Source organism: Procambarus clarkii, chromosome 1 (assembly GCF_040958095.1).
Source record: "Procambarus clarkii isolate CNS0578487 chromosome 1, FALCON_Pclarkii_2.0, whole genome shotgun sequence".
In the NCBI taxonomy this organism is placed as follows: domain Eukaryota; kingdom Metazoa; phylum Arthropoda; class Malacostraca; order Decapoda; family Cambaridae; genus Procambarus; species Procambarus clarkii.
Genome location: NC_091150.1, coordinates 49,619,867 through 49,636,942, shown reverse-complemented (window position 1 = coordinate 49,636,942; position 17,076 = coordinate 49,619,867). Strand labels below are relative to the sequence as shown.

Here is a 17,076-nt window from a genome sequence, read left to right as displayed (position 1 = left end):
GCCGACCAGACGGAATCACACTGCGTTCGTGGGAGGGTGGCAAACAGTTGGCATGCGACTATACTTGCGTATCCACCTTGGCAACCACATACATCAACCTCTCTGCCAGCACAGCAGGAGCCGCGGCGACACACAGAGAAAGACACAAGTCAGCCAAGTACAGGCAATTAGATCATCGGTACAACTTCGTTCCAATAGGGTGTGAGACCCTAGGCCCATGAGAAGAGAGTGCAAGAAGGTTTCTTAAAGATCTTGGTTCCAAGCTCATTGACACCACAAGAGACCCTAGAGTGGCAAGTTTTCTCTTTCAGCGCCTCAGTGTCGCGATCCAGAGGGGAAATGCCTGCTGCATCCTCGGTTCCTGCCCGGCGTCGAAGGAGTTCGAGGAAATCTACAGCGTCTAGGAAGCAAAATTTTTCTTGTGTCCTCTTAATGTTCATTTTTTCTATAAAATCAGATATGTAACTGTATAACCTTGCATAATAAAGTGTACACCATAAAAAAGGGGGGTGGTAGGAGAAGCGAACACTCTTACGTACTCCGAGTTAAATGGTAAGTTTTTCCCTGCATGCTCTGTGTTCCTTTCTCTGAGGCTGTGGGTCCCTATAACTGCACCAGAGGTGGTACCCCCCCCTATATATAAATATATATATATATATATATATATATATATATATATATATATATATATATATATATATATATATATATATATATATTGAATTTACCTGAGGGTCATTAACACTAGTGGCCTTGACGAGGACAGGAAGCCGGCGGCTTGTCAAAGTTCTCTCTTCCCCCCCCCCTTCATGGCCACAATATATAAAGATAATTTATCTCTTACAGAATTAACAGTTTCTCCACAAACTACGGGAACAACCAAAATGAAAAAAATAGTTTAGTTTTGTTCATTTACTACACACCCCCATACCCCACGGAGCGGGCGGTAGTGGAAAGGGTGACAGGCTCTGTGTTGTTGTGGTCCCGGGTCCACTGTGAAGGTAACCTTGTTTACGTCGCCATGATGCCATAAGAACCATGAGAAGCGCAACTGCCTTTACGCTTCGTATCTCTTGCCCTGCGAGTTGACTGGATTAAATGCCATATGTATATAACACTAATAATGAAGTAAAAGATATTTCCCTTTATCTCAATGTTTGTATTCACGCTGGTTTTAATATTTTAAGAGTGTTATTTATTTGGCATCGTTCCAGTTCTCCGCCATATTTGGCGAGAGGTATTTCCTTTTAAGTACATGGTCTTCCTGATAATATTGATCGGAATAGATATCTTATCTCGATATAAGATCGGTGCATTTGGCAAGCAAAGGTGCGGTTAGTGACGTGTAAAGGAGCAGTTGTCGCAGCATCGGCGGCGTTCCAGCCAAAAATGGATGACTTAGGTGAGTGGGCGGCAGGTGGCAGTCTCGGCCACAGGCTCCCGTGGGCAGGTGGCAGCCTCGGTTGCAGGCTCCCGTGGGCAGGTGACAGCCTCGGTTGCAGGCTCGGTCGCAGGCTCCCGTGAGCAGGTGACAGCCTCGGTCGCAGGCTCCCATGGGCAGGTGGCAGCCTCGGTTGCACGCTCCCATGGGCAGGTGGCAGTCTCGGCCACAGGCTACTGTGGGCAGGTGGCAGCCTTGGTTGCAGGCTTCCATGGGCAGGTGACAGCCTCGGCCACAGGCTCTCCTTGGCAGGTGGCAGCTTCTGTCCTAGGCTTCCATGGTAGGTGACAACCTTGCCCACAGGCTACCTAGGGCAGGTGACAGCCTTGCCCACAGGCTACCTAGGGCAGGTGACAGCCTTGCCCACAGGCTACCTAGGGCAGGTGACAGCCTTGCCCACAGGCTACCTAGGGCAGGTGACAGCCTTGGTCGCAGGCTACCTAGGGCAGGTGACAGCCTTGGTCGCAGGCTACCTAGGGCAGGTGACAGCCTTGGTCGCAGGCTACCTAGGGCAGGTGACAGCCTTGGTCGCAGGCTACCTAGGGCAGGTGACAGCCTTGGTCGCAGGCTACCTAGGGCAGGTGACAGCCTTGCCCGCAGGCTACCTAGGGCAGGTGACAGCCTTGCCCGCAGGCTACCTAGGGCAGGTGACAGCCTTGCCCGCAGGCTACCTAGGGCAGGTGACAGCCTTGCCCGCAGGCTACCTAGGGCAGGTGACAGCCTTGCCCGCAGGCTACCTAGGGCAGGTGACAGCCTTGCCCGCAGGCTACCTAGGGCAGGTGACAGCCTTGCCCGCAGGCTACCTAGGGCAGGTGACAGCCTTGCCCGCAGGCTACCTAGGGCAGGTGACAGCCTTGCCCGCAGGCTACCTAGGGCAGGTGACAGCCTTGCCCGCAGGCTACCTAGGGCAGGTGACAGCCTTGCCCGCAGGCTACCTAGGGCAGGTGACAGCCTTGCCCGCAGGCTACCTAGGGCAGGTGACAGCCTTGGCCACAGATATCCTTGGCAGCCTTGGCCACAGATATCCTTGGCAGCCTTGGCCACAGATATCCTTGGCAGCCTTGGCCACAGATATCCTTGGCAGCCTTGGCCCTTGGCCTTATTGGCAAGTGACAGATTTGGCCCTTGGCTTAATTAGCAGGTGACAGCCTTGGCCCTTGGCTTTAGTGGAAGGTATCAGCCTTGATCCTTGGTTTCATTGGCAGATGACATCCTTGGCATCAGTGGAAGGTGGCAACCTTGGCCTTGGGTAGCTGGAAGCTCAGTTCCTGGTCCCAAGCTGGTGGAATCCTTGGCCCTTGGCACCAGTGACAAGTGGGAGTCTCCATCCTTGGCTTCTTGGGGTGGGGAATGTAGCTAGAGTTATTTTGTCACCAATATTCAACTATATTTTTTTATATATATAACCAGTCTTAAATGTTATCATGCCAGAATGATTGGAAATAATGTACAGTACTTTATACAGTATACAAATATTCATTAGTCTCATTACCCTGTTTCCTAATTCATAATGTGGGAAGATATCATTCCAGACAGAAAAGGAGAATAATAGGGAAAGAAGCTTATAAATATTTAAAACGACAATAAGTGCCACTCGTATACAGTATTTAATATATTATTCGCGCTACTGTATTTAACATCGCATATAAATGATCACCACACTTCAGCAGTCATCCGCAAGGTTACCCACTATTTCATAAGACTAAGTGTAGGCCTATAATGCTCCTCATGGATTGTTATTTAAAGTATAGTACATTAAAATACATTCACTCCTTTCTCACAAACTTCTTTCACCCATCATTGTCCATACTATAGCCTCTGCATTATTCACACTCACACACGCACATGCACACTCCTTGTTTCCTCATTTCTTTAGTGAGGAACAGGCTTTTATTCATTTAATACAGTATGCCTAAACTATCTCTACACACTCCCCAAGCTTGCAGTTTACTGTCTGTTTGCAGTCCACATCTCGCCATGTCATTTTCTTTCCTTATGCTATTTTTCTAATGCCACACATGCTCCTCAGGTTATCCAGTTATATTACTCTAACCTGATTTTTCATATTTATACTACACCATCTCAATGATAGGTCTACATAAGAGTTGGCACTCCATTCCTTTATGCAATCTTCTGGCTTCAACTATGCCATTATTTTTTTCTAAGCTTACATTGTACCAGCCTCATTCCTTCCTTTTCTTGTCCAGTTCTCTCTTCATATAAATTTTTCCTACATCACCCCTCACATTACAGGTATTTAATCCTTATCCAATGTATTTTTAACAAGACATTTACTGGTGCACTAAAAATAAACAAAGTTTTCCTTTAGAAGTTATATCAAATTATATAATAGTATAGTAGAAGCAAGACAAAAAGTAACACAAATTCTCATTGCCATAGCACTGGCCTAGTGTGTTCACAATGTCGTGTTCAGAAGCTAATATTGCCGCTGCGATTCGCTTGTGGCTGAGAGAGCATTTGTATTTGTGCATTTGCACTGTAGACTCAGTGTGCAAAAATTCTTATGCATTTTATTAGAAAATAACAAATATATTCCAACTTCTGTATTTACAAAACAATAACACCACTAGTTAAAAATGGCAAACTTTACATTTGTTTTCTGCATTTATATAAGTAATTCACCAGGTTAATGCTTGTTCTAAAGTAAATTAGGTTTTTCCAGGATCATATTGCATTTAAATTTCAGAGCCATCTATTAACAGCAGAGGCAACACTTCATGACTTGGCTACTATGCTGGTCACCACCTGGTAATACATAATATTATCATGCTTGCAGTCAATGCTATGAATAAGACATGTAATGTTGCACATCCTGCTTGGATGCGAGAGGTACCGAGCACTTTGTAAATCACAATTATTCCATACAAAAATTTCAGAAAGGCAACTAGTAAAGATGCAGTATTATCCGAGTTGATGAACTGTCTAAACTGCAGGGGTTCATTGATCCCCTTTCCGTTATTATATGAACATAATAAATACCACTTTAATAGTACAGTACAGTACAAAACTAATGTACTGTACTGTACAGTATAAGAATAAATAATAATAATAACAAAAATATAGTAAAAAATAAGTAAGCTCTAAAATATGATACATTTATGATTTAACGTACAATTCTTTACTATAATACAGTAGTTGATATCATTAATGGGAAGGATGCATCTGATGAGCGTCAAAACGGGCACTGATATTTGGTTGAGATTGGCGAGTTTTAGTCATAAGTCACCACACTCCTTCAGGTTCAGTCTGTTCCTCTGCTTTGTTAGAATTGCATTAGCCAGGTTAAAACCAGCTTCAACCATGTACAAACTTGGGATAGCAAGTAAAAATGGCTCAACCTCTGCACAAAGTCAGTCACATCATGGTTACAGCATGTAATTCTGGCTATTGAAAGATTAATTTATCCAAATCTAACTTCCGTCATTCATGAACCATCTATTGACCCCATAGACTTTACTGACCCCCAGCGATTTATCAACTACTTGGATTAGTCCCATCAACCGTTGGGGGTCAGTATTGACCATCTTGGAGTTCACTTTTGAAGTATAAAGTATGGTTGGCAGGATAATTTACTATTGTTTGATTATGCCTCAGATAAGTCTGACCTGAGTAGTCATCGAGAGATAATTTTATATAGAAATAAAGTTGTGGTTCTTGCAGAATTAAGATGAAAATTTTTTGGAGCCGCTTCGCATAGGCAATAACTGCATAAATACTATGAAAGCAAAAGCTAGAAGTTGAGTTTGGTAGTCCATAATAGACCAGGATATTATCGAAGTTACTAAGAACCCTTATATCTGTTTTAAGAACTCTCAGAAGCCCCAGGCTCAAGTACTTTCATAGCTATGCACTGGGAAACTCTGGTCTAGACTGGATATAGATTATGCTGGACATAGGGATAATAAATAATTTTTAGTGATTGTACATCCATGACAGCTGAGTGGACAGCACTCGGGATTCGTAGTCCTAAGGTTCCAGGTTCATTCTCCGGTGGAGGCGGAAACAAATGGGCAGAGTTTCTTTCACCCTGATGAGCCTGTTCACCTAGCAGTAAATAGGTACCTGGGAGTTAGACAGCTGCTACAGGCTGCTTCCTGGGGTGTGTGTAACATAAAGGAGGCCTGGTCGAGGACCGAGCCACGGGGAGGCTAAGGCCCTAAATCATTTCAAGATAACCTCAAGGTAAACATACACTAAATTTCTAGATGTTCATGTATGTAACTTAACATCATATTTAACAGTTAAATTATTCAGAAAGTCGTTTTGTAACATTTGATTTGCTAGTTTTCGTTGTATCTGATAATGCCACTTATTTTGTTTCTGGTTAAATGGAAGAATCTTTGAACAAGCACGCTTTGGTATAAGCATTACATGCTTTGATATGAAGCATGTAATCCCAGCTTTATGTAATAAATCCTCTAGTGGACTAGAAGAGAGAGCAGTAAGATCCTTCAAAGAAGGGTTGAAAAAAGATTACTGAAGGTTCTGTTAAGAGTAGATATTAGATTCTTGCAAAATCCAAGGAAAACTATTAATTCTACCACTGGTAAATATCCCTCTGAATTAATGTTTAATAGAAAATTTAAATTAACAAATCCACAAGGGCCTTGATGAGGGTTCGAACCAATGCGCTGGGTGTTCCAAGACGCGCACTAATTAACTGTACTTGTATTCACCTAGTTGTATTTACCAAGTTGTGGTTGCGGGGGTTAAGCTCTGCTCTCTTTTGGCCCTGCCTCTCAACTGATTACTAATTATTAACTAATTTTTTTCCACCCTCCTCAGGAAGCAGCCCGTAACAGCTGTCTAACTCCCAGGTACTTACAGTATTTACTGCTAGGTAACAGCAGGGTGAAAGAAACTGCCAATTTGTCTCTGCCAGCGCCGGGAATCGAACCCATGCCTGAGGATTACGAGTCCCACGCGCTGTCCACTCAGCTACCAGACCCCCAAACTTGTGGATTTGTTCATTTCATATATCACATTATTGCGATTTCTTTGTGTAGAAAATTTAAAGTTAAAATGGAAGCAGTAAAAGCAGATTTGGATAATAATAAATCACTAACCTTGCCAATTGGTTGTTTCAGGGAGAAGTGGTAAGCCTTGGGTTAAAGGAAAGATTTGCTTAAGTCATTAGCTGTAGCAATATTAAAATTCAAGTTCAAGGTTTTGGGGAATATAATTTTGAAAAGACATGCTAATCAACTTGAGCAAAGGCTTAGTGAAAATTTTGAATATTTAGATTATAGTAAATATCCAGATTTTGATACCACTGTTACTAATGAGTAAGTAATAAATGCAAATGAAAGTTTAGCCATGCAAGATTCACCAGTTGTTGAAGGAGGTAATGCTATTGAATCAGAAGTGTATTAGCAATATGGTACTGAGGAATCTTTCACAAAGTTACCCCCGTGGAGAGTCCCCCTTCTGCAGTTTTGTACATCCTTAACCCTCATCTCTAAAGGGTTTTACCCCCTCCTACGGTTCTAAAACGCCTTTTCCTTGAGCACTTTTCTTCTCACTCCCGCTTCGTTTCCATCTTCACCAATGGGTCTAAGTCTGCAGACAATGTAGGCTACTTTGTTGCTTTTCCTGATTGCACTTATATGTGTCACTTACCTCAGGAGACTAGCATCTTCACAGCGGAACTTTATGCTATTCTCTATGCTCTCCGTCTCCTGCTTTCTCGTTGTCAATCTTCCTTTGTAGTTGTTGTTGACTCTCGTAGTGCCCTCATGGCTTTCGGGTCCTTTAATCCGGTTCATCCAGTGGTTGTCGAGATCCAGCATTGGCTGTTTCTTATTCATAGTAAATTTAAGTCGGTTGAGTTTTGTTGGGTTCCCAGCCATATTGGTGTCTCTTTAAATGAGTGTGCGGATGCTGCCGCCAGGGAAGCTGTCCGCTCTTGTCCCATCTCTCGTAAAGGTACTGTATTCCTTATTCCTATTTTTACTCTGTTATCCATTCCTCCATCCTTACCCGTTGGCAGGCTTGTTGGTCTTCTGTTACTGGAAACAAACTGCGTACTCTTAAGAGTTGTGTCCTCGTGGCCATCCTCCTACCACTGTAACCGGCGATGGGAAACGGCTCTGGTGAAGTTGCGTATTGGCCATACTGGCTTAACTCATGGTCACTTGATGGAGCGCCGCCTTGCTCCTTATTGTCCAAATTGCATTGTCCCTCTTACGGTCGTGCATATCCTTGTTGAATGTCCTGACTTCCGGGACGAGCGTATGTCTTGTTTTCCAACTGTCCCCGGCGGTCGCTTGTCCCTCGATAGTATTCTTGGTGACTCAGATATTTTTGATATCATTCGCCTTATGCGTTTCTGTTCTCGTATTGGCATCCTTGGTGATATTTAGCGCCCTCTGATTATCCCGCACATTTGATGGTGCTACATAGCCTTCCCGGTTTGGTGCCTTCTTTTGATAATTACTTACTTTCAAAAAGTTACATGTTTAAAATCCCACTTTAGGAAGATAAGGAAAGGCTTGGAAATTGCCTGATAGATTTAATTTGTAAGGCCTCTATAATTAAAAGGGAAGGAATATTATGATTGAAAATTATGTAAGTAGCATTTAGTACTAATTATGTTCAGATCATATTGTGGATTTCTGGGGGAGTTCTTGCTGTTCACTGAAAGTATCCCACTGAGATGGCTCCCAGCTACTAGGTCACCATCAGCTGTGGAGTTTTGTTTGGCCTACTGGGGACCAGAGTCACAGAGGCACACACAGCTGGTGACATTCTGCCACCCACCAGAAAATCTCCAAACCAGTACAAACCACAGCTGGGTTCAAGAGCCCGAAACCTGAAAACTGCCAAACGAATTTCTCCAGCAATATAAACAAACTATGTGCCCACTAGACTACTAAGCTAGCTCTGTTGCTAATGTAGACTGTAATACTGTCCATTGTAGGGCTCCCATGTGGCTCTTCTGACTCTCCTGATTATATTCAAGCATATCAGGCAGCTTCTACCTTGCAGATTCGTTTCGCCTGCCTTCAGCAATCTCAGTTGTGTGTCGTGTTAGATGCCCAGGAGCTGCCCATATTGTGTTTAGAAACCCAGAATTGGAGGTGTTGGGGAATTCCACCTTGGTTCTGTCCACACCTCTTCCGTCCTCAGGTGTGGTATGCCCAGCTACTGTTAATACCCCCCCCCTCCCTCCAGCATCTAGCTCCGAAACATTCAAGGGTCTCCAAGTCAGGACAGGGTCTAGTTCAGGATGCGTCTTTGCCTTCTCTTGGATTGGCTCCTTGCAATTTGGGCGTGCAGGCAGTTCACTTGCAAAGGGTTTGGGGCTTTCTTCCCTCCAGCCAACCCCTTTTTAGGCCTCTCCTTTGGATTGCCTCTTGAGCTTTGGTCTTCCATGCCTTACTGGCTGCACTCTGAGGTCCTGGGGTCTTCCTGCCTAGCGGACAATCCTCATTTTTCTTTTGAAGCTTTGCACAGCTTCTGTCGTTCCAACACCATTGAGTGGCATGAGGCGTTAACTGTTTTTCAGGTGTTTTTGAGTGACCCTTCTTTGAGCCACTCAATGAGCTTGTTTGCTCGTGCTCTTTCCTTAGATGTGGGATTGATGCAGTTCCATGCCCAGTTGCTCATGCTTTTAGGAGGGGCCTGTTGAGCTCGCTCAGTCATGTGTTTGTTGTCCTTCGTGGAGCTCCATGCTGGCTGGCTCTGTGAGGATGTTGATGCGCTCGGCTCTTGGTCAGGTAATTACCTAAGTGTAGTTACAGGATGAGAGCTACGCTCGTGGTGTAGGCCCCATGGTGTCCGCTGTGGCTGCATCAGTGGCTTTACCCCAGCTGTATGCTCTCGAGCTCCAGAAGGCCGGGCCGCGTTCAGCACTGTCTGTCTCACATAACATGTTGGCAGGCTGTGTTGGCCCAGTCGTTAGACTTGGCCATTGGACATCGCCTTTTCCTGGGGAGATGATAACTACATATTTTTTCTTCAGCTGTTTCATGCTGGCCAATTTCTGACCTTTTGTGTTCCGGTGGTTCTCGTCTTCGCTCTCAGAGGCAGTCTGGAAGGGCCTGCTGCTAGTTGAACCAGATTTGGGATCATATGTGCCTTCCATTGTTGGTTCATCTGCACCATTCTCATTCTTCGCGGAGGGCTACCGCTATTTTTTATTTTTGTTTATTTTTATATTTACATGCAAGGCATGCGAATAAGTACAATAAAACAAAGACAAAAAAACAAAACTAAACAAAGCACCTCAAAATCACCGGCCTGAAGGGCCTACAACAATACAAAAACACGTATTACAAGCATATCGGTGGACAAACACAATACACAATACACAGCAACATTACATAAGGGCAAATAATAACAGGAAAGGAAATACATAAAAGAAACACAGTAAACAAGCATAAAAGAACACGAACAGTAACAGGCAGGGACAGCCAAGCAGCCCGAAGGGCACTCAACAAACTACAACCAAGCGCATAAATATTTTTTTCGTATATTGCATGCAAGGAAAGACAATAAATTACAATAAAAACAACAAAACAAAACAAAAAAACACCGGCCAGAAGGACCGACAGCACAAGAAACAAAACAGGAGAAATGCAAGAGAAACACATCATACATCATGACAAAAACAAACACAAAACAGGAAACAAGTATAAATAACAAATAAAGTAAGTAAAAAAGGACTAAACATAGTAACATAGAAAAGAAATCAAACAGAAGCACCGGCCGGAAGGACGGACAACAAAGCACATCATGCAGCACAGCATGAAATAGAACATAAGAAAATCATAACATTACAACAAGCCATAAAAAATATAAAAATACAATACAACAAGCAAGGCATAAATATAACACACAAGGCATAGTAACAACACATAATAAAAACAAGAACAAGAACACCAAACCACCGGCCTCGCCACAAGCAAAGGGACAGGCACGAGCACATAATATAATAGGGCAAACAAACAGCCAGAGGAGCACTCAGCATTTCATACAGCAAAAAAAAAAAAAGAACAGGAAATCAGTGGACATACTTGCCCGGGAAAAGGGCCCTCGGGAACCGTACATTGAACGCTTCCCAGAGCAGCCATGGCCAAGGGTCTCGTCCATCCACCGGGGACGCCATAACATCCGGAACCTTGGCAACAAACACCCGCAAACAGGGGACCCAGATGGTAGTACTGACAAGGCAAGTAGCCGCTACTCGACTCCACACGCAGGGAACCTGCCCACGATAAAAGTCCTCCGTGCCGTCAGACAAACGTAACCTGGAAATCTCTGCCCAGATACCCGGCGGCATCACAGATGCCGGCAACACATCCTCCAGGTCCCCAATGCGCACCCTCTCAAGATCGTACCTGACACAGGGCACCACCACAGGGGCACCCGCGGCTACGGGCACACCACCAGACGACTGCAGGTAACCTGGATGGCGCGCATCCCTCCGCAATGTCACTACCAGGCCACGCCCATCACCAACATCGACACCATCCCTGGCAGCGGAAGCCACCACCCCCCACTGCAGAGAGTCCCCGGGCGGAGAAGGAACCGAAGGCATTTCCGAGACACGGGCACCAGCACCAGCAGGCACATGAACCTCTGCCACCACTAACTGCGGAGTCAACGACGCAGCTAGACCCACACTGTCAACACCCGAAGACCCAGTCACTGAATTCACCAACATCAGCCCAGGCAGCAGACAAACGCTGGGAACGTTTGGGCACCGGCCAGACATCGTCAGAGCCGGAAGCGGACCCAGAAACACGGATACCACTAGCCGGACGAACCGATGCCTGACGCAGAACGGCAGCAGCCTCTACCACAGGGGGAACCGGGTCACACACAGCAGGAGGCTCCGCAGCCACCCCAGCACCCAGCACAGCCGGGACTCGAGGCATGTACACAGGGCCAGGAGCAGCAGCTGAAGACGAGGGAGAAGACGGCGACGCCTCACAATGAGCACCAGGAAGGCCCACGGGAGCAGTGTCAGGAGCAGGTAGACCATCCGACGGCACCACAATCCCCAGGGTAGGGTCCGCAACAACCGGAGGAATGCCGGGTGACGCAGGCGGGGGGGGGGGGGGGGGGGCGCAGCAGCTGGGACGTGCACCTCCTCATCCCTGGAGTTCCCGTCCTGAGAGAGCGGCAGGAAATCCTCCTCCCGGAACAAATTTACAGGAGCAGCAGGAGCCCCAGAGCACCCGGCAGCCTGATGCCCTAACAGGCCACACCGGAAACAGGTACAGGGTTGCCGGGCATAATATACCCGGACGTAGTAAACCATAAGCCAGACAGAAGATGGTATATCCGACCGCAGGCGCATCCATAAGGTATGAATGTTCGTCTACCTTCTAGCATACCTCCCCGAGGAGAGCGTGTTCACCCACACGCTGACGACAGCACCATACCTCCCGAAGTAATGCCGGAGGAGGTCTTCAGGGAACTCCAGGGGTGCCCCATGGACACTGACATAAGTCAGGGCACCACTACGATCCGAAATCGCCACAGAGCCGGCATCACCCGGCAACGGCAACGTACGCCCCTCGTACCGACGGAGGAAGTCTCGGTACTCCTCCTCCCTCACGAACTTGAGAACAACCCGGTGGGCTGTAACAAGCTCAACACTGTAGATAGCCTCCACTGGGATACGAAGCATGTCACACATCACCATCTCGATGTCCGTATATCCAGCCTTACAAGTGAACTCCAGGCCCACGGAGTTCACATGCACAACAGGGGGAAGATGGCCTCCCATGTCAGAACCGCCACGTCAACACGCAGCCAGGCAGCAACAAAACTGGGAGGGCAGAGACGCCCACACCACCTGGCGGCCAAAACGGCAAACAACCCCAACAGCCAGGGAGGGTCGGCAAGACGTCCTCACTCCACGGGTGCCAGGGCCGGACCAGCTACCGCTAATTGTAGTTTGTGCCAGCCCTTTTGCAGTTTGCCCCTTTGATGGGTGGTGGGAAAAGGGCAGCTCACCCAGTTGCCAACCCCTGTTCCCAAAGTTTGTGGGTTTTTAGGATAATTTTGCACAGCCAGTGGTGGAGTTGTTGTATCTTCTCTCCCTTCCAGAGGTTGGGGCTTTAAGGGTAGACTTCTTCCCTTTGCTTGCATTAGGTTACTACAGAGTGGATGGCTTCCAGCATAGTCTAAACGACATCGTTTCTTCACGGTTCTGAAATGGGACTTGGTGGAGCTTCATTTTACTTTCCATCTTTCAGGGTTAAGCAGGTTCATCCCCTGCCTACTTTCCGTATGACCACTCTGGCCCAGGTACACCTCTTGTTAGAGGCGGGGTCCTGGACGTTTGGGATGTTTTTTCATGCAGCATCTTGATTGATCTAGTATTCAGAAAATGGTTAGGTTTTTTAGTGAGAAGTCAGGCTTTCCATTTCAGGATGTTACCGTTTGGTTTGAACCTTGCTCCTCAACGACTGGTTGGTGTGGGCCCCCAGTCAATATGCATGTTTGCTAGACAGGGATTTAGTTCTTTCCCAGGTTGCCAGGTTCGGGTTCCTAGTGAACGCCCCAGTTGGTGCTGTCCCAGGTTCGACCTTTGTTGGGCCTCATGTGGGACTCTTGGTTAGTGTCGTTTTCTCTTCCTCCAGCGCCTTTTATCTGGCTACAGTGCCGCTGCCTGGTAATGTTGAGGCGACCCTGGGTAACTCAGCAGTTGCTTGAATAGTTGTGGTGGAGCCTGAACTTTGCCTGTATGTTTTTTTTCCACTCGTCAGGGTGTGTCTTTGGGGGCTGTTCTGTTTTCTCCACTTCTACCCCTTTTACCAGTGTCATGACCACTGGGTTTGGATTCCGATCATCCCTTTGCAACTTGGTTGTTGCATCACCGGCTTCCTCTTGGGACTTTTTGGGGTTCAGTGACTAGGCACCTTCCTCTGCCGTTGTTTGGCATTTTTATGGATGCGTTGGCTCTAAGTAGGGGTTTCGTGACAAGTGCTCACCAGGCTGCTCAAAGTCAGTGCCTTTCCTTTGTGTACCTGTATGGTGTGGGAGTTTGTAGCCATGTGGCATGCTCTGAGGAGGATTTGGATTCCTATGGCTACGTGCTCTTGACATTTTTCACGAGCGTCATTTGTTGTCATTCTTCCTAACATACATTGTAAATATTTATCAAACTGTAGCGCTGTAATACGGGTCATGTACACGCTGTAACACAGGTCATATTATGACCTGTAGGTCATGTAATGACCCGTGGACAGGTAACCCCTTATGATCACATGGCATACCTTACTGGGAATAGGTAACCCATGGATTGTCGAGAGCCTTTTAGCAAAAAGTAGACGCGCTCTCTGGCACTGCCTCACCTGAGCCAAAATGAGAGCGTATTTGCAGTCCGTCCTTGCATACAAAGATCCAGGCTCGTTAACCCAGCCGCCAAACCCTGTTTATGAATGAAAAGCGGTTTACACACGACTCACAACTGATAACATGCGAACAGTTCCGGAACAAGTGCTTCACTGACGAATTTTGTTCGAACCACAATGCTGTAAAAGCTTCACCCACGTACTACAAATACAAATAATCGCCAACAGAAAATAAACAGCTAACCTAACCTAACCTATGCCTATATATGCACAATATGCTAATATAATATAATACTAATTTATAATTGAGAAACTTCCCATTTTGAATGAACAGATGTAAACAAATTTGAATGCGTCTGTGGGGTCGACCGCTGGATGCAACCTGTCTTCGACTCGAGTCCATTACATCCAGCGGTCGACCCCACAGAGGCATTCATAAATTTTAACATGCTGTTCATTCAAAACAGAAATTTTCTGAAATATAAATTAATACTATACTATATAAGTATATTGCGCATATATAGGCATAGGTTAGGTTAGCGTAGGTGTTTAGGTTCTGTTGGCGATTATTTGTATTTGTAGTACGTGGGTGAAGCATTTACAGCGTTGTGGTTTGAACAAAAATCGTCAGTGAATCACTTGTTCCGGAAGTGTTCGGATGTCATCAGTTGTGAGTCATGTGTAAACCGTCCTCATAAACAAAGACCCAAAGTCCATTCCATGCACCCGCCAAACAGGGGGTTTGGCGGGTGCATGGAATGGACTTTGGGTCTTTGTTTATGAGGACGGGCTGCTGGATGTAATGGACTTGAGTCGAGGACTGATTGCTATAAATGTTTCACCCACGTACTTCAAATACAAATAATCGACCAACAGAATCTAAACACCTAACCTAACTTAACCTAAGCCTAACTATACATAGAATTTTTAAGTATAATAATATTAATTTATATATGAGAACAAAGCAATTTTTAATACACAGTATGTTAAAATTGATGCATGCGTGTGGGGAGGATGGCCGCTGCTCTAACCAGCCTAGTGTGAGGACGGGTTGGTATTGCAACCCGTTCTCGCAAATTTTTTAAGTCAATATTGACTTATTAAATATGTGCATAGGTGACATACTTAACATAATAGATACCCTTAAAAAGATTCATAGAAAACACCGACATTACCTAACCTTGTTAGTATCTTAAGATAAGCATCTTATTGCTTCGTAATTACAATTATTACCTAACCTATAATAGGCATAGGTTAAGTAATAATTGTAATTACGAAGCAATAAGATGCTTATCTTAAGATACTAACAAGGTTAGGTAAGGTCGGTGTTTTCTATGAATCTTTTTAGGGGGTATCTATTATGTTTAGTATATCACCTATGCACGTAGTTAATAAGTCAATATTGACTTTACGAATTTGCGAGAACGGGTTGTTTTGAGAGGCAGAATAGTTGAGGTTGTGTCTACCTTACTTCTGACAGATTGTGACCCACGATGGTACATCTCTGAAAATATGATCTAACTTCAACTGTCGAACGCTAGGCGGCGTAGGCACACAATGGCTGGCAATCCATATATCAACTTGTTGAATTTTTCTCAGATATGAAAATGAACGTTCCCTACAATTACTCTTAATTCGTCTCCTTGCCCTCCCTTTTTTGCACGTGTCCCCTTCTTTTCCATTCGTCTCTCCTCTCTATTTCGTCCCTTTATTCTTAGTAACCTTGGACTAAATTCGTCCAATTTCCTGTCCATTACTCCCCATTCGTTCTCATTACCTCTACTTTTCTATGCATTCGTTTCTTTCCCTCCATCTGTCCCTTCCCCTCCCCTCTCTTTATCATCCTTCCCCTTTTCTCTCTACCTACCTATCTACCTACCACCCTCCCTTTAGCTGACTTAATCACGTAATTGAGCAACGATACATGATGGTGTTGATTAGTCTGTAACCGATCATTCCGCGACACTTCCGGCGGGGGCGGGTGTAACCGGTTCCGCTTCTCCGACCGGCAGTGTTTTTCTGCCTGTGGCGGGGGTAGGGTACACGGTACGCCCGCTGCTGCTGCCTCTGCTGGGACCATGTGGTACTCTAGGGAGGCCATGGACCGGCGGATAGGTACGCAAGTGGAGGAACAGTGGATAGATCGTTGGGGTATAAGAGAGTAGATCAGTCTGGTCTCTTTAACACGGCCTCGATTTGGCCGTTATGTACATGATCGTTAACAATTTGGTGATTTGGGGGAGTTTAAGTGATTCGATTTGAACGCGGTACCTGACTAAAGCGGAACGGCGTCTGAAAATTGTTAGCTGTCTCTCATTCATTCATTCATTCATTCATTCATTCATTCATTCATTCATTCATTCATTCATTCATTCATATCTCTCTCTCTCACACACACACACACACACACACACACACACACACACACACACACACACACACACACACACACACACACACACACACACACACACATATATATATATATATATATATATATATATTGCACAACTATATTCTACCCACCTCAAGACTCCGCTCCAATATAGAAGCATCAAGAAATATGGACCAATAGGCTTTCTACAAACACTTCTATTCAATACCCATTGTTTCTGTTCTGTCTTGTGTTGATACTTTTAATACCCTATTAATATCCCCTATTGTTCTGTCTTGTGTTAATGCCACATCACCCTTCCCACCTCACTCAAATGTAGATATAAAATCAGAGAAACGCAAGTTCTAATCAGTTGTGTATTTGTGAAATCTTTGAAAATGTAATAAGTTTTACGAAACGCGCCCGTGTCGCGTCAGACTAGAAATAAAAATGAATTTTGGAGAAGTGATTTTTGATTTACCTCCAACAGTGAAGCGTAATGTACGAAAGATTGAGAAAATTCGTGTTAGAATTATTAATCTTACTTTTTCGGTCATATTTAATAATATATGTCTACAGGAAAGACTGCTACCAAAATATACTAATATATATATATATATATATATATATATATATATATATATATATATATATATATATATATATATATATATATATATTATACTTTGCCTACAAGCACATCAGCGGCATATGCTATGTTGGCCAACATAAGAACTGCCTTTAGAAACTTGAGTAAGGAATCGTTCAGGACCCTGTATACCACTTATGTCAGACCAATCCTGAAATATGCAGCTCCAGCCTGGAGTCCATATCTAGTTAAACACAAGACAAAGTTAGAGAAGATTTATCGGTATGCCACCAGACTTGTCCCGAACTGAGAGGTATGAGCTACGAGGAAAGGCTAAAGG

At 45.0% G+C, this 17,076-nt stretch overlaps 1 long non-coding RNA gene across 1 annotated transcript; it reads left to right on the top strand.

The window, feature by feature from the left end:
* Nucleotides 1-1,035: 1,035 nt before the first annotated feature.
* On the top strand, nucleotides 1,036-2,916 carry LOC138354727 (uncharacterized). The gene is made up of 2 exons (XR_011223675.1): nucleotides 1,036-1,402; nucleotides 2,647-2,916. It is a non-coding gene; the product is annotated as an uncharacterized lncRNA (long non-coding RNA).
* Nucleotides 2,917-17,076: the final 14,160 nt, after the last annotated feature.